This window comes from Ursus maritimus, unplaced genomic scaffold, assembly GCF_017311325.1.
Source record: "Ursus maritimus isolate PB19 unplaced genomic scaffold, ASM1731132v1 scaffold_1, whole genome shotgun sequence".
NCBI classification, from domain to species: domain Eukaryota; kingdom Metazoa; phylum Chordata; class Mammalia; order Carnivora; family Ursidae; genus Ursus; species Ursus maritimus.
Window position 1 is genome coordinate 90040219 of NW_024423343.1, and position 13648 is coordinate 90053866.

The 13648-nt window shown below is 43.7% G+C and overlaps 1 long non-coding RNA gene across 1 annotated transcript in view; it reads right to left on the reverse strand.

Annotated features, from left to right (window-relative positions):
• Positions 1-5081: 5081 nt before the first annotated feature.
• LOC121106318 overlaps positions 5082-13648 on the reverse strand; it is a 31304-nt gene continuing 22737 nt past the window's right edge. Inside the window, exon 2 of the long non-coding RNA XR_005838945.1 lies at positions 5082-5499. This is a non-coding gene — a long non-coding RNA (uncharacterized LOC121106318). The remainder of the gene's footprint in view (positions 5500-13648) is intronic.

Genomic DNA, 13648 nt, shown 5'->3' on the forward strand with positions numbered 1-13648 from the left:
ATTTGGCCTCAGGTCATGATCTCAGGGTTAAGCCCCTCATCAGTCTCCACGCACAGCAGAGAATCTACTGGAGATTCTCTCTCTCCCTCGCTCTCTGCCCCTCCCTCCTCTCCTCCGCCAAATAAACCTTTAAAAAAAAAAACAAGAAAAAAAAACAAAATAGCAGTTTAATCTACTAGCCTTTCTCTCTAACCCCACTGCCCTCCCTGTCTCTTCCCTCTCTCTCTCCCCACTTCTCCCTTCCACCCCTCCTCTCCCTTTCTCTTTTTCCCTTCTTCCTCTCTCCCTTCCACCCCTCTCCCTCCTCCTTCTATCCCCTACAAACTCCCCCTCCCCCAAGCTCAGTAATAATTTGGAAATAGGCAATCCAGACCTGGTATGGAAACTGGGGCAACTAATGACGTTTTCCATGTTTATGCATATTTTCAGGAATCAATTTTCCAAATTAATCTACAAATTCAAGTTCTATTATATAACCCAGTGAATTTTGGGGTGGGATAAGCTCATCATAAATTTTATGTGAAAGTGAAGGGCCAGGAACAGCAAGACTTTTGAAGACGTAAAAGGAAGGGATCATCTACTAATATCAAAACACATGATGAAACCAAGGATTTGAATAGACATTTCTCCAAAGAACATGTACATATTACCAATAATCACATGAAAAGATTCTCAGTATCATTAGCGATTAGAGAATACCAGTCAAAACCACAATGAGATACAATTTCATGCTCAGTAAGATAACAATAATCGACAAGCATTGGTGAGGTTGGAGGGAAATTGGAACTCTCAAACATTACTGGTAGAAATGTAAAATGGTGTAGCCACTTTGGAAAATAGTTTGGTGGTTTCCCAAAATGCTAAACATAGAATTGCCCTTTTGGCCTAGCAGTAGCACTCTTACATACCTAACCAAGAGAAATGAAAACATATGTCCACATAAAAACTCGTACAGAAATGTTCATAGTGGTATTATTTATAATGGCCAAAAGGTGGAAACAACCCAAATGTCCATCAACTGATGAATGGATAAACAAAATCTGATACGTTCATATAATGGAATAATACTCAGCCATAACGTATTGCATGGTGCACTGGGTGTTATACGCAACTAATGAATCATCGAGCCTTACATCGGAAACCGGGGATGTACTGTATGGTGACTAACATAATATAATAAAAAATCATTTAAAAAAAAATACTCAGCCATAAAATGAGTGATGCACTAAAACATGCTACAACATGGATGAAACTTGAAAAATGCTGTGTGAAAGAAGCCGAACTCAAAAGACCACATATCGTATGAGTCCATTTATATGAAATGTCCAGAATACACAAATCTATAGAGACAGAAGGTAGATGAGTGGTTGCCAGGAGCTGAGAGGGGTGGAGGGCTGGGGAGCAGCTGCTAACGGGTACAGGGTTTCTTTTGGGGGTGACAAATATGTTCTGGAGTTAATAGTGAAGTTGGTTGCACAACTTTGTGACTACACTAAATTTTACATTTTGATAAGGCAAATTTTATGATACATGTATTATATCTCAATAAAAATATTAATTAAAAACTCATGAGGTTACAATAATTAAAACAATGTGGTACTGGTATAGGAATAAACATCTTAACCATTAGAAATCAATACGGAACATAAAAGGGGTCCACATACACAATAGTCAAGCATATGATACCGGTAACACCGTAAATCAACAAGAGAAGGACATAGCACTGAAGGAATGATGAAAAAAATAAAATTAAAATAAAGTTTCTCACACCTATATAAAAACTACAAAATTTTAAATGGATTAAACTGTAAAACCTTTAAAAGAAACATGGGAAAATATCTTTTGTGAATTTGGGACAGAAAAGGATTTCTCAAGTCACAAAAAGAAAAAAACAAAAGAGAAGGAAATATGGATCTTCCTCAACTTAAGATGGGGTTATGTCCTGACAAACCCATCATCAGCTGTGAAAATACAGTAATTGGAAAATGCATTTATACACCTAACCTACCAAAATCATGCTCAGAACACTTATATTGGCTTATAGTTGGACCCAATCATCTAACACAAAGCCTATTTTATAATAAAATGCTGACTATCTCACATAATTAAGTAACCACTGTACTAAAGGTAAGGAACAGAACAGTTGTCCAGTTAGAGAGTGGTTATGAAGGATGCGGCCCAGCATCAGGAGAAGCATCGCACGGCATATGCCTAGGCTGGGAAAACGTCAACATTCGAAATTCGAAGTTCAGTTTCTAGTGAATGCCTTTCTAATGAATTGCCTTTGCATCATCATAAAGTTGAAAAATCATCAATCAGGGACCGTCTGTATATAATTAATTTTAAAACACAAGACAATCATAATATGATCACTTATGAATACATCCACTGCAGTTAAAATATAGTCATTCACGAGAATAAGTTCAAATGCATGGTTACCTTTGGGGAAGGAGGGAGAAAAAAGAAAAAGATGTGGTAGGGCAATTGCTATAGAGGAATTAACTTACCTTTCTCTTTTTTTAAGAACTCTTAAAGTAAATACAACAAAATAATAAGCTTTGTTTAAATTCTGTAATAGATACATAAGGCCCTGTTACACCATCTCCTCTCATCTTCTGCATTTTTGAAGTGTTTCATGAATAAGAAAAAAAATTTTTACATATTAACATACTGTCTGGACTAGAAAGTTGAGGAATCCCCAGTGCATCCTACCACTACCACCCTCCTAGGGTCTGCACTTTTGGGGTGAAGGCACAGAACGCTAATCATCTTCCTGAATTCAGCAAACTTGTGCCAGGAGTGGGGCCACACTCCATCCCAACTGTCTGCTCTTTCTGCAAACAGCACATGTCTGCAATTCTGGGCAAGCATTCAGTGTATCTCCACTTTCAAGTATTACATGGATTTACTAAACCAACAAGAAGGGGAGAAACATAAATCACTGGCTTTGCAAATGACTGTTTTCTGCTACTATTGAGAACTTATTCCACCATAAAATCAATGAGGGAAAGGGGAATCAGCGCGGGGAAATGAAGCACTGTTATTCCTGTGAAGTCTAGACATTATCCCTGCACTCACTGGGGCTGTTTCTCTGCTTCCCTGCCCATAGGGGATGCCCAGGCAAAGGCTGCCATCTGCTGCTGCTAAGTCAGGACAGGTTAAAAGGGCACTTAGAGAAGCTCCCATACACGAGGGTCTTAAGCAAGAGGCCTGCCAACAAGCAAGAAGGGGGCTCAAGAGAACCAGAGAAACCTCACCTGCTCACCTCTTCCCCTTTGGCCACAGAACATGAGGGGGTCAGTTCTGGGCAGAGGTTAAAGGATACAATGATGCAAAGATGGGTGCTAGAGAAGAGACAGAACTTTCCCTAAGGTAGCAGTTCTTTAAACCCTAAGCACATGTTATAATAACTAGGTAACCAAAAAATACAGCTGACCAAGACTCACTCCCAGAGATTCTGATGCAACAGGCTTGAAGCAGACCACTGGTATTATTTAAAAGCTCACCAAGTAATTCTAATGCACAGCCTCTTTCCTAAGGACTAACAAATAATTTGGGAGGACTTTTAAGAGACGTTATTTCCTCAGAGCTGTCCAAAGGTGGAGTAAAATCAGATAAGCCCAGACTCTAAACCCAGTTTTGCCACTTATTACATGACCTGAAGGGAGTTATTCCATTTGACTCAACCCTAGTTTTCTCCTTTGGACCTGGGGACAATACCTATCCTTCAGTAAGGATAGTAATTGAGATGATACAAGCAGAAGAGTGCCTGCCATTTGACTGTCGTTATTAACTGTCATCTGTGGTCAAGTACATCTTTGTGGTGATGATTTATGACAGGGAAGCCAGGGCCTTGCGTGCCTCAGTCACTCCCACATTTGTGAAGGAAGGTGATAACCACAGCACCTAGCTGGTTATTTCTGGATCAAACACTGGTCTTTGGCTTGAGTGGCAAATCCTTAAGAAGTAATTCTGTTATTCAAAGGAATGGAAGCAAGCTGCGGGTGAAGCTCTAAACTCATTGTTTGTATACCCTCCCCAGCCCCCAAATTCCTACGTTGGAAACTAACCCGCAATGTGTTAGGACATTTGGGAGGTGATTTGGGAGGGTGAGGGCTTCACCCTCACAAATGGGATGAGTGCCCTTGTCAAAAAGATCTCCCCTGTCCCATCGCCATGTGAGGACAAAGCGAGAAGATGGCTGCCTATGAACTAGGAAAGCAGGTCTGCATCAGACACAGGGGTTCTGAGGGCCTCGATCTTGGTCCAGACTCCAGAACTGTGAGAAATAAGTTTCTGTTGTTTACAAGCCACCCAGTCAGTGGTATTTTGCTCTAGCAGCCCAAATGGACTAAGACAAGTGACCAAAAGACTCCCCATTTGAGACCCAAAATGTATCACAGGCTCTGGTAGATGTCCATGTCCTACTCCCCAGAATCTTTGAATGTAATCTATGTTAGGTTACACACTGAAGAGAAATTAAAGTTGCAGATGGAATTAAGGTTGCTAATCACCTGACACTGACCTGGGGAGATTGTCCTGTATTTGAGGTGGGCCCAATGTCAGAGTAAGCAGAAGACAGTACACCAGGGAGACGGTGTCAGGAGGACTCGACCCACTACTGGAAGAAGCAGCAGGAAGGAGAAGCCATGAGGAAGCAGTGTGGGTGGACTCAAGAAGCCAGAAAAGGGAACCAGAATCTCCCCTAGAGCCTCCAGGAGGAACACACAGCTCTGCTGACACCTTGACTGTAGCCCACCCCACGTGAGACTTCTGACCTCCAGACTGTCGGATAATAAATTTGTGTTGCTGGGGTGCCTGTGTACACAGTCAGTTAGGTGACTGACTCTTGGTTTCAGCTCAGGTCATGATCTCAGGGTCCTAAGATCGAGACCTGTATTATGCTCAGTGCTGAGTCTACTTGAGATTCTCCCTCTCCCTCTGCCACTGGCCCCCATCACCACGTGCTTTCTCTAAAATAAATATAATTAATTAATTAATTTGTGTTGCTTTAGGCCATGAAGTTTGTGGTAACTCTTTTTCCCCACCTCCAATTCCATTTTAACTTTTTTTTCTTTTTCTGTCTTTTCTTCAATATCCATCACCGTGGGTCAGTGCATGGTAGCAAAAATTCTTAATAGTTTGACTTAATAGTTTCTGACAGTTGGTTCCAGCTGGGGTGCCCATCTTAAGTCTGTGGTAACAGTACCAAAAGAAAATCATAGGCCATGTCCTTGTATAACCAGAGGATTTCAGGCCCTCTCCCTGGGTGTTCCTGACTAACTTAGATGGCTGGCAGGGGGGTACAGGGGTGGCACAGAGAGGCTGCAGGCTGGGGAGAAAATGACCTTAACAATTAGTGCTTAAGACAAAATCCCAGACCAAATCCAGTGTATTTACTCATTCACTTGAGATCAATCGCTGAGCATCCTCTCTGTGCTGGATGGTGGGGATACCATGATGACTCAGGCATGGTCTCACATGTGAGGACTTCACCATCTAAACACAAGAGGCAGGGACATAAACACAGAGTTAGAAGGAAGTACTGTGATCTATGTCTAATATCAGGAAATTTTCACAGTGATGTTCCAGCCAAATTTGGAAAAACTAGCAAGTATTTGTGGAGCAAACTACCTCCCAAGAAAAGAGAGATGTGAGCAAATGCAGGGCTCTTGTGAAGACAAGTACCCATAAACCATCCCCCATTGCCCGAAATCAATGGGTACGACTTGTGCTCTGCATACCCTTAGCCAGGCCAAATGTTGCTCTTCCAGGACAAGCCCAGCTTGACCTCCGGCAGGCTCTGATGTACAGAATCCCTGGCTCACGCATCTCTCACACATCCTCTGGTGTACCAATACCTCTAATACTGCTACTCATCCTCCCTCTGGTGCTCACGCCAGGAGTTCCCCGTCACCCCCTCTCCCACTTCAAGAGCCCTTGAGACACAGCTCAGCACATCCTCTTCCCTAAGGGACTGTATTCCTGCATCTCCTCTCAGCCCTCCCACCAGCCTTCCATCAACTGCCGTCCATGCGCCAGTACTGTTGAGAGAGAGAAACAAAGATGCTAGTGCCCTCCTTAGAACCTTCCTACAAACTGTCCCTTGGGGCACCAGGGTGACTTAGTTAAGCATCTGACTCTTGATGTTGGCTCAGGTCATGATCTCAGGGTCCTGAGATGGAGCCTCACATCAGGTTCCATACTGAGTGTGGAGCCTGCTTAAGATTCTCTCTCCCCATGAACCATGAGAGACTACGGACTCTAGGAAACAATCTGAGGGTATTGGGAGGTGGGGGAGAGGGCAGCCCAGAGATGGGTATTACGGAAGGCATGTGTTGTAATGAGCACTGGGTGTTATACACAACTAATGAATCATGGAACACTACATCAAAAACTAATGATGTACTGTATGGTGTCTGACATAACATTAAAAAAAGAGAGAGAGATTCTCTCTCCCCCTCTCCCTCTGCCCCCCACGCTGGCTGGCATGCTCTCGCTCTCTCTCTTAAAAAACAAAACAAAACAAAAAGACTGTTCCTTCTCCTCTAGAAGATAAATAGGGAGACTAGGTCCATCCAGTGTATCTATCTTCTAATGCACTTGAGATTAGACCTTATTCCAAAGCAGAAGAAGTCACATTCGTTCTCCAAAGGAAAGACAGTGATGATAGGGATGGTGTAGAAGCTTCCAACTCCCACCTAGCAATCCCAATTTTAAAAAATGGTAACATCCTATGATATGGACATTGCCATTTCATCAATTTTATTTAATATGTGACTAAATATATCTTTTAAAAAATGTCATCTCCTTGTTGATCAGTATTATACAGTCTAAGTAATTTTGTTAAAAAGCTTCAAACAGGTTCCTACCCTCTTACTGCTCAGTAAGGCTGCTGTTACACTGCTCCTAGGTATTCCAGAGCCTGCCAGGATTCTTACTACAGAAATGACTCATTATGAACATCAGCTGGACTTTGTTTCAAACTACATGTGCCGTCACTGCTGGTCACCCAATCTCTCAGTTTTCCATTAAAAAAAAAAAAAAAAAAAACCTCAAAACTCACAACAACAGGTATTTCTACCAGGCCAAAGCACTGGAAACACAACTTCAAAGAGTAAAGGATTTGCAAACCAAGAGTTAAAATCAAGAACATGTTCAACTTTACAAGTAAACAGCACCTGAGGCGTACTGCACCTAATGTCTCACTGTTCAACCTAGATCATTAGCAGGGGGATTTACAGTAGCTTCCGATGGGTCTAAGGAAGAAACCTCACCTGTTGCACAATTTTGCTGAGGCCTGCCTGGGCAGAAACCACATAGCTGAAGGCTAATGTAAAACAGAGGTACTTTACGCAAACCAAGATGGAAAAGATGAATCAATACGTGTTTTTCTTTATTTATATGGTTGTTTGGGGACCAAATGTTTCCTTCATAACTGAAAACAATAGTCACACTGTATGTGTGGGAGATGCGACCAGCAAAGCCAGCCTGATGCCCTGGCACTTTCCGGACTATATACACTCATATGCAGAACTTGACCAGTGGGGAATGTTATTTGCTCAGCTAGTCAATAGTTGCCTTTCTCACTCCCACCTCTGACTCGGCTTGCGTTATATGTGCCGGGTTGCCCACAAAGCTGATGAGCATGCCTCTGAAAATGGTTTCTCTGCTGTGTATAACTCGGTTAAAATGCTCCAAAGGGCTTCAACTGTGAGCTGGTGAATGTTCCACTTGATCTTCAAGCTCTTCTCACCCATCCAGAGACATTGCTTACATACTTCTCCTACTTCCACGTACAGAGTAGGCCTGGCAAGCTTCCCACAGTCACTCTGAGCCCTTCCGGACTCAGCTTTCATTCCCCCCTTCCAGACTGGGGTGGTGCCCCTTATCTGACTCCCTTCATGCCCTGCATCTACCTGTACTATTAATACAACAGAATAATACAGAGATAATAGGCTGGAGTCAAGCCATGCCTTATTTATTTTTGTACCTCCAATGTATAAAACTATAACTAGCATCTAATAGGTTCTCAATAGAACCTATGGTGCAGGTGAAGCAGACTTAGGTCATTGCTAAAGCTCTGCCCCATTTAAGAAAAGTTCAGAGAGTAAAGTCAGCCCTGGAAGGGCCTGGGCCAATCCCAATCGGACTGCTGGCTGGGTGGGAAGACTCCCTCTCCTGAAGCCCACTGCTGCTGTTCTCCATTAGTGGTGAGCACCTAGAGTTCTATTATCATGGCTAGTGAGGGAAGGCTGGCTCCATGTATCACTTTACTAGCTGACTTTGCTTTTCTTTTAATGTTGAAGAAAAAGATGGGGCACATGGGTGACTCAGTCAGTTGAGCATCCCACTCATGGTTTCAGCTCAGGTCACGGTCTCGGAGTCCGGGGATCAGACCCCAAAGCACGCTCCACTCTCAGTGCAGAGTCAGCTTGGGATTCTCTCTCCCTCTCCCTCTGTCCCTCCCGCTCATGTCACTCGCGTGCTTTCTCTCTCTAAAATAAAATAAAATAAATAAATAAAATAAAATAAGTTTTTTTTTACTGTTTCCTTGGCTGTGCGGAAGCTTTTTATCTTGATGAAGTCCCACAAGTTCATTTTTTCTTTTGTTTCTCTTGTCTTTGGAGATGTGTCATGAAAAAAGTTGCTGTGGCTGATGTCAAAGAGGTTGCAGCCTATGTTCTCCTCTGTGATTTTGATGGATTCCTGTCTCACCTCGAGGTATTTCATTCATTTGGAGTTTATCTTTGTGTATGGTGTGAGAGATTGGTTAAGATAAAAAGCTTCTGCACAGCCAAGGAAACAGTCAAAAAAACTAAGAGGCAGCCCACGGAATGGGAGAAGATATTTGCAAATGACACTACAGATAAAAGACTGGTATCCAAGATCTACGAAGAACTTCTCAAACTCAATACATGAGAAACAAATAATCAAACCAAAAATGGTCAGAAGATATGAACAGACACTTTTCCAATGAAGACATACAAATGGCTAACAGACACATGAAAAAATGTTCAAAATCATTAGCCATCAGGGAAATTCAAATCAAAACCACATTGAGATACCACCTTACGCCAGTTAGCATGGCAAAGATCGACAAGGCAAGAAACAACAAATGTTGGAGAGGATGTGGAGAAAGGGGATCCCTCTTACACTGGTGGTGAGAATGCAAGTTGGTAAAGCCACTTTGGAAAACAGTGTGGAGGTCCCTCAAAAAGTTAAAAATTGAGCTACCCTATGATCCAGCCATTGCACTACTGGGTATTTACTCCAAAGATAGAGACGTAGTGAAGAGAAGGACCATATGCACCCCAATGTTCATAGCAGCATTGTCCACAATAGCTAAATTGTGGAAGGAGCTGAGATGCCCATCAACAGATGAATGGATAAAGAAGATGTGGTCCATATATACGATGGAATATTACTCAGCCATCAGAAAGAACGGTTACCCAACATTTGCAGCAACATGGATGGGACTGGAGGAGACTATGCTAAGTGAAATAATTCAAGCAGAGAAAGACAATTATCATATGGTTTCACTCATTTATGGAACATAAGAAATAGCAGGAAGATTGGTAGGAGACAGAAGGGAAGAATGAAGGGGGGGTAAACAGAAGGGGAAATGAACCATGAGAGACTGTGGACTCTGGGAAACAAACTGAGGGCTTCAGAGGGGAGAGGGGTGGGGAATTGGGATAGGCCGGCGATGGGTATTAAGGAGGGCACGTATTGCATGGTGCACTGGGTGTTATATGCAAATAATGAATCATGGAACGTTGCATCATGACTAACATAACAAAAAATTATTTAAAAATAAATAAATAAGTAAAATATTTTTTTAAAATGTTGAAGAAAAAGGACATTTCATCTGATGGGGGAACAAGCATCACATTGGAAGGTAAAGATTTGCTGTCCAGAAGCTAACTCTGCAACATATGAGGTTGCACAGGTCATATCTCCTCTCTGGTCTTCCACTTGTCCTTAAAACGAGATGGATGGATGCCACTTCACACCTGCTATGATGGCCACAATAAAAAGACAGATAACAAAAGGTGTCGGCGAGGATGTGGATAAATTAGAAACTTCACGTGCTGCTGGTGGGAATGTACAATAGTACAGCTGCTTTGGAAAATAGTGGTCGTTCCTCAAAAACTTAAGCTTAGAGTCACCATGAATCAGCAATCCCACTCCTCGGTATATACACAAGAGAAATGAAAATAAATATCCAGACACAAACTTGTACACGAAGGCTCATAGCAGCGTTATTCGTAACAGCCAGAAGTGGAAACAACACACAGTTGTTTCCAGCTAACGAATGGGGAAACAAAATGTGGTACATCCACCCAAGGGGAGACTACTCAGCCCCAAAAGGAACGAAGTACTGATGCACGCTACCACATGGAGGAATGCCGAAGCCATCACGTTAAGTGAAAGAAGGTATGGCGACTGATGTTTCCTGGTACAAGGTCTCTTTTGGGAGTGACGACAACGTTTCGGAACTAGAGCGAGAGGACGGTCGTACAACGTTGTGGATGGAGCAAATGCCACTGAAGTATACACTTTAAAATGGCTGGTTTTATGTTATGTGAATTCACCTCCATTTTTTTTAAAAAAATAACTTTTAGAGTTGAAGAGATGTTTTAAAAAACTTTACCCAGCCTGGATTATATTTATCATTTACCCACAGAGCCTTAAAATACAATTTTTAATATCTATTTTCACATGGAAAAAGAGGTCCACAAACACCTTCTGTGGCCCTGCTGGGATGTGGGCTGACTGTCCCACTGGGAGCTTTCCCTGGAGGCGGACCTCCCAGCATCAAAGGCCCAAAAGAGCCCCTCAGAGGACTGAGGGGAAATGGTGGACAGTGAGCCTTGTTTGGGAGCACACAGGTTACCTACTAGGGATTTGCAGAAACCATTCCAGAGGGCTTTGCTGGGCTGTGGGGTCCTGAAATGGCACTGCAAGGGGGACCATACAAATAGGAGTTATTGAATTCCTTAACACCAGTCTGCAGTGACCTTTAGAAATGAAATTAGTAATACTATTAATTTTTTTTATTCAGCCTCCCTTCTTTAGGCACTGCTAGATGTTTGTCCTGCCAAGGAACCCTCCCCGTCTCACAGATGTGGGAACTGAGACCCTTGGAGAAGGCAAGTTGTTCACCGACGTCACCCAGCACGAGAGAATAACAGCCAAGGAATCACACCCAAATGCTGGTGTCTGACTTTTCCCACCGCACCATGTGGCCTCCTGCAAAGGGCGTGTTTGGTTTTTAAACAAAAGCATCTTGGCCGTGGTCAACTCAATGTTGTGCCTTTACCCTGTGCTCAGTTTCTGAGAACAGTCACTCTGGGCTTTTCTAAAGTAGACATGTGGACAGCACCTGCCGTGAGGCCCTGCAGACGATCTTGTAGAAACAACAGACCCTAAAAAAATGTCATACATGATAAAGAGGAGCACAAATAGCATCAGTAAAATCCGTGGACTGTCTTTGGGGGCATTTTTTTTCCTCCCCCTGAAACCATCACTGATCAATTTCTCTTGCGGACTGACAGCTAATCACTTTCTGATCTCATTAGCTGGCTTAAGCATGTTAGTGAGTTGGGGAGGAAAAGCAAGGTTGGCTTTAAATAGCAAAGAAATGGGGGAAATGAGCCTCACACATTTGGTTCTTTCTAGAAAGGTTTATGAAGCTCAGGGAGTTCAAAATTTGTCTTCCATAAAGATCCATCGTGGGTGGTGGGGTGGTTGTAAGCCTGTCCTGGAGGGTGGCCCTTTGAGAAGCAGGTGAAGAGTGGGAGGAGGTTTTAGACCTGATTATTCAACCAGAGAGCCTCCATGCAGACCAGCACCTGGGGCGACTTGGCTGCAGGAAGATGACCTTTCAAAGTCTAAATTAGCCCAATTACCCAGTTAAACAAACAGAGCCCCAGGCGTCTCTCCGGACACCACATTTTATCATCTTCTGGCAGTCTGCAGTCTTTCCAAGAAAGCTGTCCTGTTGAAAAATTGCTGGGCGGTGAGAGAAATCAGCAAAAGGTGCATATTTGTAAACAGAACCTCTAATATTCATTATTTTTCCCAGAAGGGATAAGGCCAGCTCCACCACCACCAAATAAAAATGGCTTTGCCCGCTGTGGCTGTCGTTCCGATGATAAATGTCTTTTTCTCTCTTGCCCAAAGCTAGTCTCTTGACACACTCTGAAAAGTGAGGGGGGATGTTACTTGCTAAGCCCCACTGGAAAGAGAGAAGAGTGCTAAGGATGCATATATTTTAATGATAGGATCCGCACCAAGAAAGAGTTTGTCTAAATGCTTTACGCAACTGCCCTTTCTCTAAGGAGAGTTCTCTGATGGAGAAAAGCAGGGGGCAATTAGAAAAGATGGATCATGACTACGGACCTGCACAGAGCTGATTAAGAGCCCTGCTCTGGGACTGTTACTTACTGGGCGTGCAGCAGGTGAGGGGGCCGTTACAAGAATGCAACCCATGTTAGAAGAAATGCCAGCGAGCCCCAGCTGGCTTGCAGGAGCAGGGTCTGTGCTGACTGTAACGAGGCCTATCTCCACTTTCTAACCCACTTCTAGGGCCCACGTTTCCCCTTCCTGTTCATAGGACTGTCTCAGGGCAGGGAGTGTGAAAGCTGGGGAGGACCACAGAGGTCATGCATGCAGGGCCGGCAAACATTACCACGGATACCCCCTCCGCCACACCCTGTGCCCAACTGATCACCCTGACTGCTCTTTTCGAGTCTAAATGCAGCCTCAGCATTGTCATTAGCTCAGCATTCCACAAAGCCACCAACAGAGTTAGTACACCAGATGAAACCTGTTAGGTTAGTTTTGCCTAACCTCATCTCATTTTTTTCTGTTCAAGCCCATTTCTTGTTCATTTGGTTAAAGATTATATATTACGTTATGGTTCTAGATTTTCTTCTTTTATTCCACTGCCCCGACCACCCCCCTTGCTTTTAAAACCTGAAAAAAACAGCTTTATTGGGCTATAATCCCCATGCCAGAAAACAAGAGACACTTTTCCAGTGTACAATTCATTCATTTTTAGTATATTCACAAGGTTGTGCAACCTTCACCATGAACTAATTCCAGAACATTTTTATCATGCCAAAAAGAGACACACACATCCCCAAACCCAGGAGCAGTCACTCCCCACTGCCTCTTCTTCCCAGCCCCTGGTACCCACTAATCTACTTTCTGTCCCTATGAAATTTGCCTCTTCTGGACATTTCCTATAAATGGAATCACAGGACATGTGACTTTTTGTATATTAAAAGTTCATTTCTTTTCTTCTGATTTTAAAAGAAAACAAAACATCACTGGGGCCCCTCCAAGTGGCATGGGCCCCAGGCACCGAGCCTGCTGGAGCAGTTGGCCCTGCCTCCCGGGCAGCCTCCACCCTCCCCAGAGCACCTCCAACCCCGCTGGCCACCACACGCGGCCACTGCCCGTTTCTGAGACTTCTCAGCACTGCAGGAGTCCCAGGTGAGAGCAGACAACGGAGGTGCTGCCCGCCCCCTGCGTCCTCCACGCCTGCCCTGCTCCCCACTGCCCTGTCCATGGCGCTGACCCAGAACTCAGATCCAGCCTGTCCTCCACTCGGCCCCCCCTCTGAGGCCTACTGCTT